Source organism: Phocoena sinus, chromosome X (assembly GCF_008692025.1).
Source record: "Phocoena sinus isolate mPhoSin1 chromosome X, mPhoSin1.pri, whole genome shotgun sequence".
Taxonomy (NCBI): domain Eukaryota; kingdom Metazoa; phylum Chordata; class Mammalia; order Artiodactyla; family Phocoenidae; genus Phocoena; species Phocoena sinus.
The window spans coordinates 108,922,233-108,933,733 of NC_045784.1; positions in this window are offsets into that span (position 1 = coordinate 108,922,233).

The window sequence follows — 11,501 nt, forward strand, 5'->3', positions numbered from 1 at the left end:
GCTATGACTATGGACCATAAAATGATAATAGTGGAATACTATGAACAATTCTATGCCCACACATTTCACAACTTAGATAAAATGGACCAACTCCTTGGAAGACAAATACTACTAAAACCTCACAAAAAGAAAAATGGATAATCTGAAGTGGACTGTATCTATTAAAGGAACTGAATAAATAATTAATAAATTTCTAAATATTAAACACCAGGACAAGATGGCTTTACTAGTGAATTGTACCAAATAATTAAGGAAGAAATGATACTAATTTGCCACAATTTTTTTCTAGAAAATAGGAGGAGAGAAAGCATTTCCTAACCCATTCTATGAGTCTAGCACTACACTAATATTAAAACCAGATAAATACATTACAAGGAAAAAAATATAGTTCAGTATCTCTCATGAACGTAGATGCAAAAATCATTAAGAAAGTATTAGCGAATAAAACCTAACATGTAATAAAAGAATTACAGAGCACAAATAATTGGGATTTTTCCAAGGTTTGCAAAGCTGGTTCAGCATTTGAACATCAATCAAAGGAATCCACCACTTCAGTAGGTTAAAGAAGAAAAACTATCTAATCACATTAGTTGATGTATAAAAAGCATTTGACAAAATCTAACAACATCCATTAATGAAAAAAATGCTTATAAACTAGGAATCTAGGAATAGAGAGAAACTACCTCAATTTGATAAATAATATCTACAAGAAGCTACAGCTAGCATGCTAATTAACTGTGAGAAAATAAATGCTTTCCTTTAAGCATGGTAACAAGGCAAGGACGTCCTCTCTCACCACTCCTACTCAACATTGTCCTGGAAGTAGTAGCTAGTGTAATAGGACAATAAAAGGGAATAGAAGTTACATAGACTGGGAGGGTAGAAAAAAAGACAACTTTGTCTTTGTTGCTGCCTCTGTTCAAAGATGACAAAGCTATTTATTTATAAAATTCCTCAGAATCAATAATCAAAAAAAAAAACTCCTGGAATTTATAAGTAAGTATAACAAAGTTGTAGGATAAAAGGCTAATATACAAAATCATTTGCTTTTCCATACACAAGCAATGAACAATTTGAAATTTAAAAAAGAAACAATACAATTTGTAATAACATACCCCAAAATAAAGTACTTAGGCATAAATCTAATAAAATAGGTACAGGATCAAAATGTGCAAAACTAGTATGTCTGATGAAAAATTTCAAAGAAGATCTAAATGAATTGGGAATTTTTTTTTTATTTTCACAAACTGGAAGATGCTATCTTATTAAAATATCAAAAATTCCTAACTAGATCATTAGACTGAACACAATTCCAGTCAAAACCATGAGGTTATTTTGTAGATGTCAATAAACTGTTTCTAAAGATTATATGGAAAGGGAAATACCTAGAGTAGCCAACATAATACTGAAGAAGAACAAAGTTGGAGGAATCTCTATCTGATTTCAAGACTCAATATAAACCTACAGTAATAAAGACCATGTTGTATTAGTGAAATAACAGTCACATAGGTTAGTGGAAAAGAATAGAAATTCCAGGAATGGATGCACACACTTATAACCAATTGATCTTTACAGTGGAGCAAAGGCAATTCAACAAGAAAGGAGAGCCTTTCCAAAAAAGGTCACTGGAACAACTGAATGTTCATATGTAAAAACCAAACAAAATGAATCTTGACAAAGGCCTTACATATTTCAACATAATTAATTCAAAAGGAATCACAGACCTAAATTTAAAATGCAAAACTATAGAAAATGTAGAAGAAAACTTGGAGAAAATCTCAGTGACTTTGGATTTGGTGATAAGTTTTCAGTACAACATAAAAGCAAGATCATTGAAAGAAAAACAATTAAGTTGGATTTTATTAAAACAGAAAAGCAATTCTTCTCCTTTAAAACACAGTTCAGAGAGTGAAAAAAACAAGACACAAACTGAGAGAAAATATTTGCAAAACACATATCTGATGAAGGACTTCTATCCAATATATGCAAAGAACTTTTTAAAACAATGTGACAAAACAACCCACAAATGGACAAAATTATAAACAGATACTTCACCAAAGAACACATTCAGATGCAAAATAATCATATGAAAAGATGATCAGCATCATTTGTAATTAGGGTGTTGTTGTGAATTTAACTTAGTTATCTCTACACATCTTTGGAAAAATCCAAATAACTAGCAAGACCAACTACTGGTGAGGAAACAGACCAACAAGAACTCTCATTCATTGCTGATGGAAATGCAAAATGGTACAGCTATGTTGGAATACAGTTGTCAGTTTCCTACAAAGATAAACATAGATAAGTATAGCTTCCCACACAAGTAAACATATTATAAACATACAATAATATGATCTAGCAATCATGCTTCTAGCAATTTACCCAAATGACTTGAAAACTTATATTCACATAGAAAGCTGCAAGCTGACGGTGACCATTTACAGTAGTTTTATCCACAATTGCTAAAAGCTTGAAGAAACCAAAATACCATTCAACAGATGAATGGATAAACAACATTGGTACGTATATAAAATGGAATATTATTCCTTGATAAAAATAAATGAGTTATCAAGTCATGAAAACCCATGGATGAATCTTAAATGCAGATTGCTAAATGAAAGAAGCCATTCTGTATGGGCTGCATACTGTATGACGTATATGACACTGTAGAAAAGGAAAAAATATATAGCAACAGTAAAAGATCAATAATTGCCAGGGCTTCAGAGAAAAATGGGAAAGTTGACTAGGTGAAGCAAATAGAAATTTTCAGGGCAGTGAAATTCTCTCTGTAATACTATGAAGGTAGACAATAATAATGGTAGATACATAGCACTATGCATTGATGAAAACCCATAGAATTTTATAGTACAGTGAATGACCTTAAATTGACGTAAATTTAAAAAACTACTTAGGAGACTGTGGCACCTCGGAATGTAACAATATCACTGTCTTGCAAATGTATGAAACAACCTCACTATAGGGGGTGGAGGAAGATTTTTTTTTTTTTTTTTTTTTTTTTTGCTTTTTTTTTTTTTTTTTTAAACATCTTTATTGGGGTATAATTGCTTTACAATGGTGTGTTAGTTTCTGCTTTATAACAAAGTGAATCAGCTATACATATACATATGTTCCCATATGTCTTTGAGGAAGAGTTTTTGACCTGAGCAGCTTTGAAAATGAGTGGAGACTAAAGACAAAAGACACTGTACATAAGCACTGGACTATCATCAATTAGGTTATCTCCCTCAGGGGTACAGCTAAACAATTTTATCACTATACACATATACAGGGACTAAGCAATTAATAAATGTATAGTGGATAGCAGGAGCCAGATTCCTCACTGTTGTAGTGGGAGGTTACAAGTAAGCAAAGGCAGGAAGCTAACATGATCCATTTGTTAATGAATTAGAGTTTTAAACATCAATATGAATACATATTTCACTTCATATAGATACAAATGATTTCATATAGAAATACTTACGATATGTATGTACATGGGTTAGTACACACACACATATTTCCATGCCCTGTCAGCTGACAGAACTAGAAGTAATGACACTCCAGTAGCAAAGTGTATACCTAGCTCACAGATTTTGATTTCTAATACCACTTTCCAATCAAAAAGAACTCAGGACACATTAGGGAAATGCTTAATTTTAGGACAAGAGAAGAAAATATAAGTACAAAGACATGGTCACGTAGTGCCAAAAAAAATGCTAAAAATATAACTCACAATGAATTATAAAATGAGACAAATGAAACTGTGAGCTCCCAGTAGCCAAAACTGACTAGAAAATTTGAGCAACAAAATAAGTAAAGCTTTGGTGGATAATAATCCAATATTTAAAGTAAATAACCTCAAATACACACTGATATCATCAAATGGTTAAAAAATAAAAATTAGGAAGAAGAGACAAATATCCCACGCAAAAAAATTCTGAATAGTTCATGTAGATACCCCAATTTCCATGAAGTGGAGCATGTATCCTCACTCCTCAAATGTGTGCTGTGCATAATGGCTTCTTTCCAAACAGTGCAATATGAAAAGTAGGAAAACAGAGTAACTTTACAGTGGATAAAACTAACAAACATTTCCTCAGCTGAGTGTTTATGTTTAGCATTATCAGTGAAATTTCATGTTGATAGAATGTACCCTCGACATAATGTGATTAAAACGGCAATTTATCTCTGCGATATTACCCCAACACATCATAGACCCCAATAAAACCATGTAAAACATATTACACAACTAAATTTCTGTATTTTCTGTAAATGTAGACACTCTACAACATTTCATACCTATCAATGCCATCAAAAACAAGGAAGGTCTAAGAAACTGTCACTACCAAGAGAAGCATGCTGACTAAATGTAAGTGCTATCTTAGGTGGGATATTTGGAACAGAAAAATGACATTAGGTAAAAACTAAATCTAAATAAATTATAGGATTTTAGTTATAATAATGCATTAATATTGGTTCATTAATTGTAACAAATGTACCATACAAGATTAAGTTGTTAATAATACGGGAAACTAGGTCTGTGGTATATGGGAGATCTTTTTAGTAACTTCAAATTAGTTTGTAAATCTAAAACTGTTCTAAAATAAAGAGTGATAAAAATGTATCTAAAATAACCCCAAATTTAGTGAAAAATATCAGTATACATGTAGCAAATTTAAAACAAAATAAAATAAAACATCATAGTAAAAACTAATGAAGACCAGAGGTACAGAGAAAGTCTTGAAAGCGGGAAAAGGCCATATTACATACAGAGGGAGAACTATACAAAATTTTTGTGACTTCTCATCAGAAACAATGGAGGACACATTATTATGGAATGACAGAATTATTTATTGAATGAAAACATTTCTCATAAATAAATAAAAGCTAAAGATATTTTGAGATATTTTCAGATAAACAAAAAGAGAGTGAATCAATTGCAAGAATACCCTCAATAAAATAATTGCTACAGGATGTTTCTTAGGCTGATTCTCAGGACAATTACATAATTTGTAATGTCAGATTTACATGAAGGAATAAAAACACCAGAAATGTTGGATATGTGGTTAAACATAAAAGACTACTTTTTCTTCTCTTAATTTCCTTAAAAAACTATTGACTTTTCAAATAAAGTTTTCTTTCATTACAAAGTACTGTCTTTTATGTTTTAAGATATTCATGGAACTAAATGATATGAAAACAACCAAACAGTCAATGGGGTAAATGGAACTATACTCCCATAAGGATCTTAAATTTTATGTGAAGGGGTAAAATATTATTTCTGAGGATGCTGTGGTAAGATAAGGACACACATTTTAATCCCTAGAGAAACCAATAAAAATGCTAAAAAGTAGAGGCATTAAGCCAATAGAAAAAGTAAAACGTAATACTAAAAGTATTTTGAATTACCTAAAACTAAGTTGGAAAGAACAAAAAGGTAGACAAATATGGGAAAAATACTAAATATACATAATATACATATATATTACATTTAAAGTTATAAATAAGAAGGTGATAATGAATAAATAAATTTATGAAAAAAGTTAAACATCCACAAATAAAAAGGTGATAATGAATAAATAAATAAATAAGATAAATTTAAAGTTATAAATAAGTATAAATTTAATCATATATAACTATATATTATAACTGGTAAGATAGTTACTAAATTCTTATATATCAATAATTATTTTAAATGTAAATTGTTTAAATTCTCCACTCAAAAGGCATAGAATGGCTGACATAATTTAAAACAAGACCTAACTATATGCTGTCTGCAAGAGACTCACTTCAGTTTTAAGGATACACATAGGCTCAAAGTGAAGGGATGGAAAAAGACAATCAAAGTAAATGGAAACCAAAAGACAACAAGGGTAGCTATACTTATATCAGACAAAAAAGACCTCACGTCAAAAACTATAACAAGAGACAAAAAAGGTCATTATATTATGATAAAAGGGTAAATTCACAAAGAGGATATAACAATTGTAAATATGTGTGTACCCAATGTTAATAAAGAAATTAAGCAATGTATTTATTAAGTATGTTAAGCAAATGCTAACAGGAATGGATAAATAGAAAAAAACATACAATAATAATAGGGGACTTCAATACCCAAATCCTTTCAACAATGGATAGATCATCCAGATGTAAAATCAGTAAGGAGACACTGAACTTCAACTACATTTTAGAATATCCATGGACCTAACACACATATACAGAACGGTCCTTCAGTCCTTCCAATGCCAGTAGAATACACATTCTTTTCAAGCACTCATGGAACATTTTCCAGGAGAGATCATATGTTAGGTCATAAAACAAACCTTGAAAAATTTTAAAAGATTGAAATCTTACCAAGTGTCATTTATAACCACAATGATATAAAACTAGAAATCAATAAGAAGAGGAAAACTGGAAATTTTCACAAATATGTGGAAATTAAACAGAATATTCCTGAACAACCAATGGGTCAAATAGAAAAAAAGGGAAATAAAAAAAAATCTTGAAACAAATGAAAATAGAAACACAACATTTCAAAATTTATGTGATGCAACAAAAGCAGTTCTAAGAGGAAAACTTATAGTGATAAATGCATATATTAAGAAAAAAAATATCAAAGAAATAACCTAACTCTACACCTCAGAATAGAATTTATCTATTTTATCTTTTGCTGCTAGTGCCACCTCTGTCATATCTAAGAATCTATTGCTAAATCTGAATTCATGAAGATTCACCCCTGTTTTCTTGTAAGAGTTTTACAATTTTAAATCATACAGTTAGGTCTTAATTTATACTTAATTTCTGTATATGGTGTGAGGTAAACATACAACTTCATTATTTTGCATGTGGCTATCCTGAATACAATAACATATAAATAGAATTATACATCACGACCAAGTGGAATTTATTCCAGTGATGCATGGTTGGTTCAAAGTGAGTAATTTAATCAACATAATGCATCATATTAGTAGAATAGAAGACAAAAATCACCTAATCATCTCAATAGACAGCAAAAGAGCATTTGTCAAAATCCAATGTCCTTCACGATAGAAACACTCAAAAACGAGCAATAGAAATGAACTTCCTCAACCTCATAAAGGGCATGTATGAAAAATCCACAGCTAGCATTACACTTAATAGTGACAGACTGATTCTTTACCACATATCAGGAATAGAATGAGATGTCCATGCTCACTCTTCTCAGTCAACATTGTACTGCACATTGAACTAGAGCTATTAGTCAAGCAAATAAACTAAAAGATATCCAGATTGGAAAGGAAGAAGTGAAATTATATGTATTTGCAAATAACATTGTCCGGCTCTGGCATATAGAAAATCCAAAGGACCACAACAACAAAATAATAATAAGGAATGTTGTAGAATAAAAAAATCAAAAATCATAGGGCCTAAACTCAGAAATCTCTTGCGCTGTATTTTAAAAGTGCTTTTCAGAGGATATGTCTTTGTTGTTTCACCAAAGTATGTTTTTACATCAATTAGAGATGTTTTGAGCAGATGGTTTCAAATCACACTGCATAGGTAGCAGCTTACTCCTTCTATACATAAAACTGGCTCACATTGATACTTTTTGTCTTAAAAAGCATCATGTATACCACATCTTCTTAAGCTAATTATCTGTTGATGGGCACTTGGGTTGTTTCCATGTCTTGGCTATTGTAAATAGTGCTGCTGTGAACACTGGGGTGCATCTATCTTTTCGAATTAGAGTTTTTATGTCTTTTCTGAATATATATTCAGGAGTGAAATTACTGGATCATATGGTAGTTCTGCTTTTAGTTTTTTAAGGAAACTAACACAACATTGTAAATCAACTATACTTCAATAAAAAAAATTTACTGTCATAACTATTTTAAGTGTACAGCTCAATAGTGTTAAGCATATTTACATTCTTGTGAAAAGGATCTCAATTTCTTCATGTTGTAGACCTAAAACTCCAAGCCATTAAACAACTCCCCTTGCTGCTTACCCCTAACCCCTGAAAATTGCCATTCCACTTTCTTTAACTATGAATTTGTCAACTTTAGCTACCTCATATAAGTGGAATAACACATTCGTCTTTTTGTGACTGGCTTATTTTATTTAGTATTATGTCCTCAAGGATAACCCATCTTGTAACATTTTTCAAAATTGTTTTGACTATTTGGGATCCCTTGATATTCCATATGAGTTTTAGAATTATTTTTTTATATTTTTGCAAAGAAATGGCATTGGGATACTGATAGGAATTATATTGAATCTGTAGATTGTTTCAGGTAGTATGGATGTCTCAACAATATTAAATCTTTCAACCCATGAATATCAGATGACATTTCGTTTGTGTTTTGTTTAATTTCTTTCAGCAATGATTTTTAGTTTGCAGTGTATATATCTTTTAACTTTTTGATAAGCTTTATTCATATGTATTTTATTCTTTCTGATAATTTTGTAAATGGAATTTTCTTAATTTCCCTTTCCAATTACTTTTTGTTAGTGTATAGAAATGTAACTGATTTTTGTCTGTTAATTTTGTATACTGAAAATTTGCTTAAATATTAATTATAATGGGGATTTTGCATAATATTTAAAGTTTTGTACATATAAGATCACGTCATCTGTGAAAAGGGATAATTTCACTTCTTTTCAAATTTTGATGCCTTTTATTTCTCTTTCTTCCCTTATTGCTCTTGCTAAGACTTCCATTATGATGTTGAAGAGAAATGGCAAGAGGAGGCATTCTTCTCTTGTTCTGATCTTAGAAGATTTCAGCTTGTCACCATTGAGTATGATATTAACTGAGCTTTTCATATATGGACTTTAGCACGTTGAGGTAATTTTCTCCTATTCTTAATTTGTTGAGTGTTTTTATCATAAAAGGATGTTGAATATTGTCAACTATTTTTCCTGCATCAATTGAGATGATGATGTTTTTTGTCCTTCATTCTGCTAATACGGTATATACCCATGGATTAATTTTCATAAGTTGAACCATCCTTGCATTCCAGTAACAAATCCCACTTTTCCATGGTATATAATCCTTTTAATGTGCTGTTGAATTCAATTTGCCAGTATTTTGTTGAAGATTTTTGCATCAATAGTTATCATGGATATTGGTCTCTAGTTTTCTTGCAGTCTTTGTCTGGCTTTGGTATCAGAATAATGCTGGCCTCATAGAGTAAGCTTGGAAGTGTTCCACCTTCTCAATTATTTAGAGTTTCAGGAATATTGGTATTGTTTTTTTCTTTAAATATACGGTAGAATTCTTCAGTAAAGCTATCTGGGACAAGACTTTTCATTATTGGGAGGTTTTTTAAATTTCTGATTCAATCTCCTTACTCACAATTGGCCTGTTCATATTTTCTATTTCTCCATGATTCTGTCTTGGTAGGTTGTTTCTAGGAACATCAATTTCTTTTAGATCATCCAATTTACTGGCATACAGTTGTTCATAGTATTTTCTTATAATCCTTTTTATTTCTGTAATATCAGTTTTAATCTCCCTACTTTCATTTATGATTTTACTTATTTGAGTCTTCTGTCCTTTTTATTAGTTAATCTAGCTTAAAGCCTTGTTGGTTTCATTGATCTTTTCCAAAAATTAACTGTTAATTTCATTCAGTTTCTTCTATTGTTTTATTCTAAATTCTATTTCATTTATCTCTTCTCTAATCATTATTATATCCTTCTTTCTGTTAGCCTTGAGTTTAGTTGGTTCTTATTCTGCTTTCTGAGGTGTAACTTATGTTGTTGATTTGAAATCTTTCTTTTCTTTAATGTATGCATGTATAGCTATAAATATCCCCCTTAGGACTGCCTTCAATGCATTTCATAAATTTTGGTATGCTGTGTTTAAGTTTTAATTTGTATCAATGTATTTTCTAATTTCCCTTGTAATGTCTTTAACACATTGGTTGTTAAAGGGTGTGTTGCTTGTTTTCCACATATTTTGGTATTTTCCCATTTTCTGCTATTGATTTTTAGTTTCCCCCCTTTGTGATCAGAAAAGATACTTTCTATAATTTCAAACCTTTAAAAAAACTGAGACTTTTTTGTGGCCTAACATGTTTATCCTGGATAATGCTCCATGTGCATCTAAAGAGAATGTATATTCTGCTGTTGTGTATTCTGTATATCTGGTAGGTCGATTTGGTCTATAGAGTTACGCAGGTACTCTGTTTCTTTATCTTCTGTCTGGTTATTCTGGGCACAATTGAAAGTAGGGTATGGCAGTCTCCTACTATTACTATATCACAACCTAGTTTTCTCTTTATATCTGTCAATGTTTGCTTCACATATTTAGGTGTTCTGATGTTGAGTACACATATATTTATAATGTTACATCTTCTTGGGAATTAAAACTTTCATCATTATATAATGTCTTTCTTTGTCTTATGTGACAGTTTTTATCTTAAAGTCTATTTTGTCTGAGATTAATTTAGCCAGTCCTGCTCTCCTTTGCTTACTATTTACATGGAATATTTTTTCCATCCTTTAATTTTCAGCCTATGTGTGCCTATCAATCTAAAGTGAGTTTTTTCCCATATAGGCCATCACAAAGTATTGAGTAGAGAACTTAAAAAAAAAAAGACTGGATATATGTATATGTATAACTGATTCACTTTGCTGTGCACCTGAAACTAACACAACATTATAAATCAACTATACTCCAATGAAAATTTTTTAAAAAGAAAAAGTAAAGTGAGTTTTTTATAGACAGCATATAGTTGGATTCTACTTAAAAAAATCCATTTAGCCAATACATACCATTTGATTTAGGAGTTTAATTCATTTAACTTACCAGTAGTTACTGGTAAGGACTCACTATTACCATTTTGTTAATTGTTTGCTGTATGTTTGGGGATTTTTGTCTCTCCTTTCCTCTCCTGCTGCCTTCCTTTGTATGCCATTGCTTTTTTTGTGGTGACATTCATTTTTGCAAATATTCTATAGATATATTCTTTGTGCTTACCATTGCAATTACATAAAACAACTTAAAGTTATAACATTCTATTTGTACTGATAATTTCAGTCACATACAAAAACTAGTCATATATAGCTCTACTTCCACTCCTTATGCTATCAATGTTGCAAACTGCATCTTTATACTGTATACCCATTAAAATATAATATATTGCCATTTAAATTCTATATATGCATTAAAAGTAAAATTTTGCACAATGCATTTTTATAGGTTACTGTATTTATTCATGTGCTTACCTTTCCTGGAAAACTTTATATTTTCATGTGGCTTCATGTTACTGTCTAGGGTCCTTTCTTTCTTTCTACCATGAAGGACTCCCTTTAGCATTTCTTATACAGCAGAATTAGTGGTAATAAACTTCCTCCCTCATCTTTTGTTTATCTGGAGAAGTTAATTTCTCCTTCATTTTGGAAATCAGTTTTGACAAATACAGCATTCTTGGTTGACAGTTTCTTTTTTCCTTTCAGTCCTTGAATATATTATCCCATTTCCTTCCAGTATACAAAGTTTATGCTGAGAAATC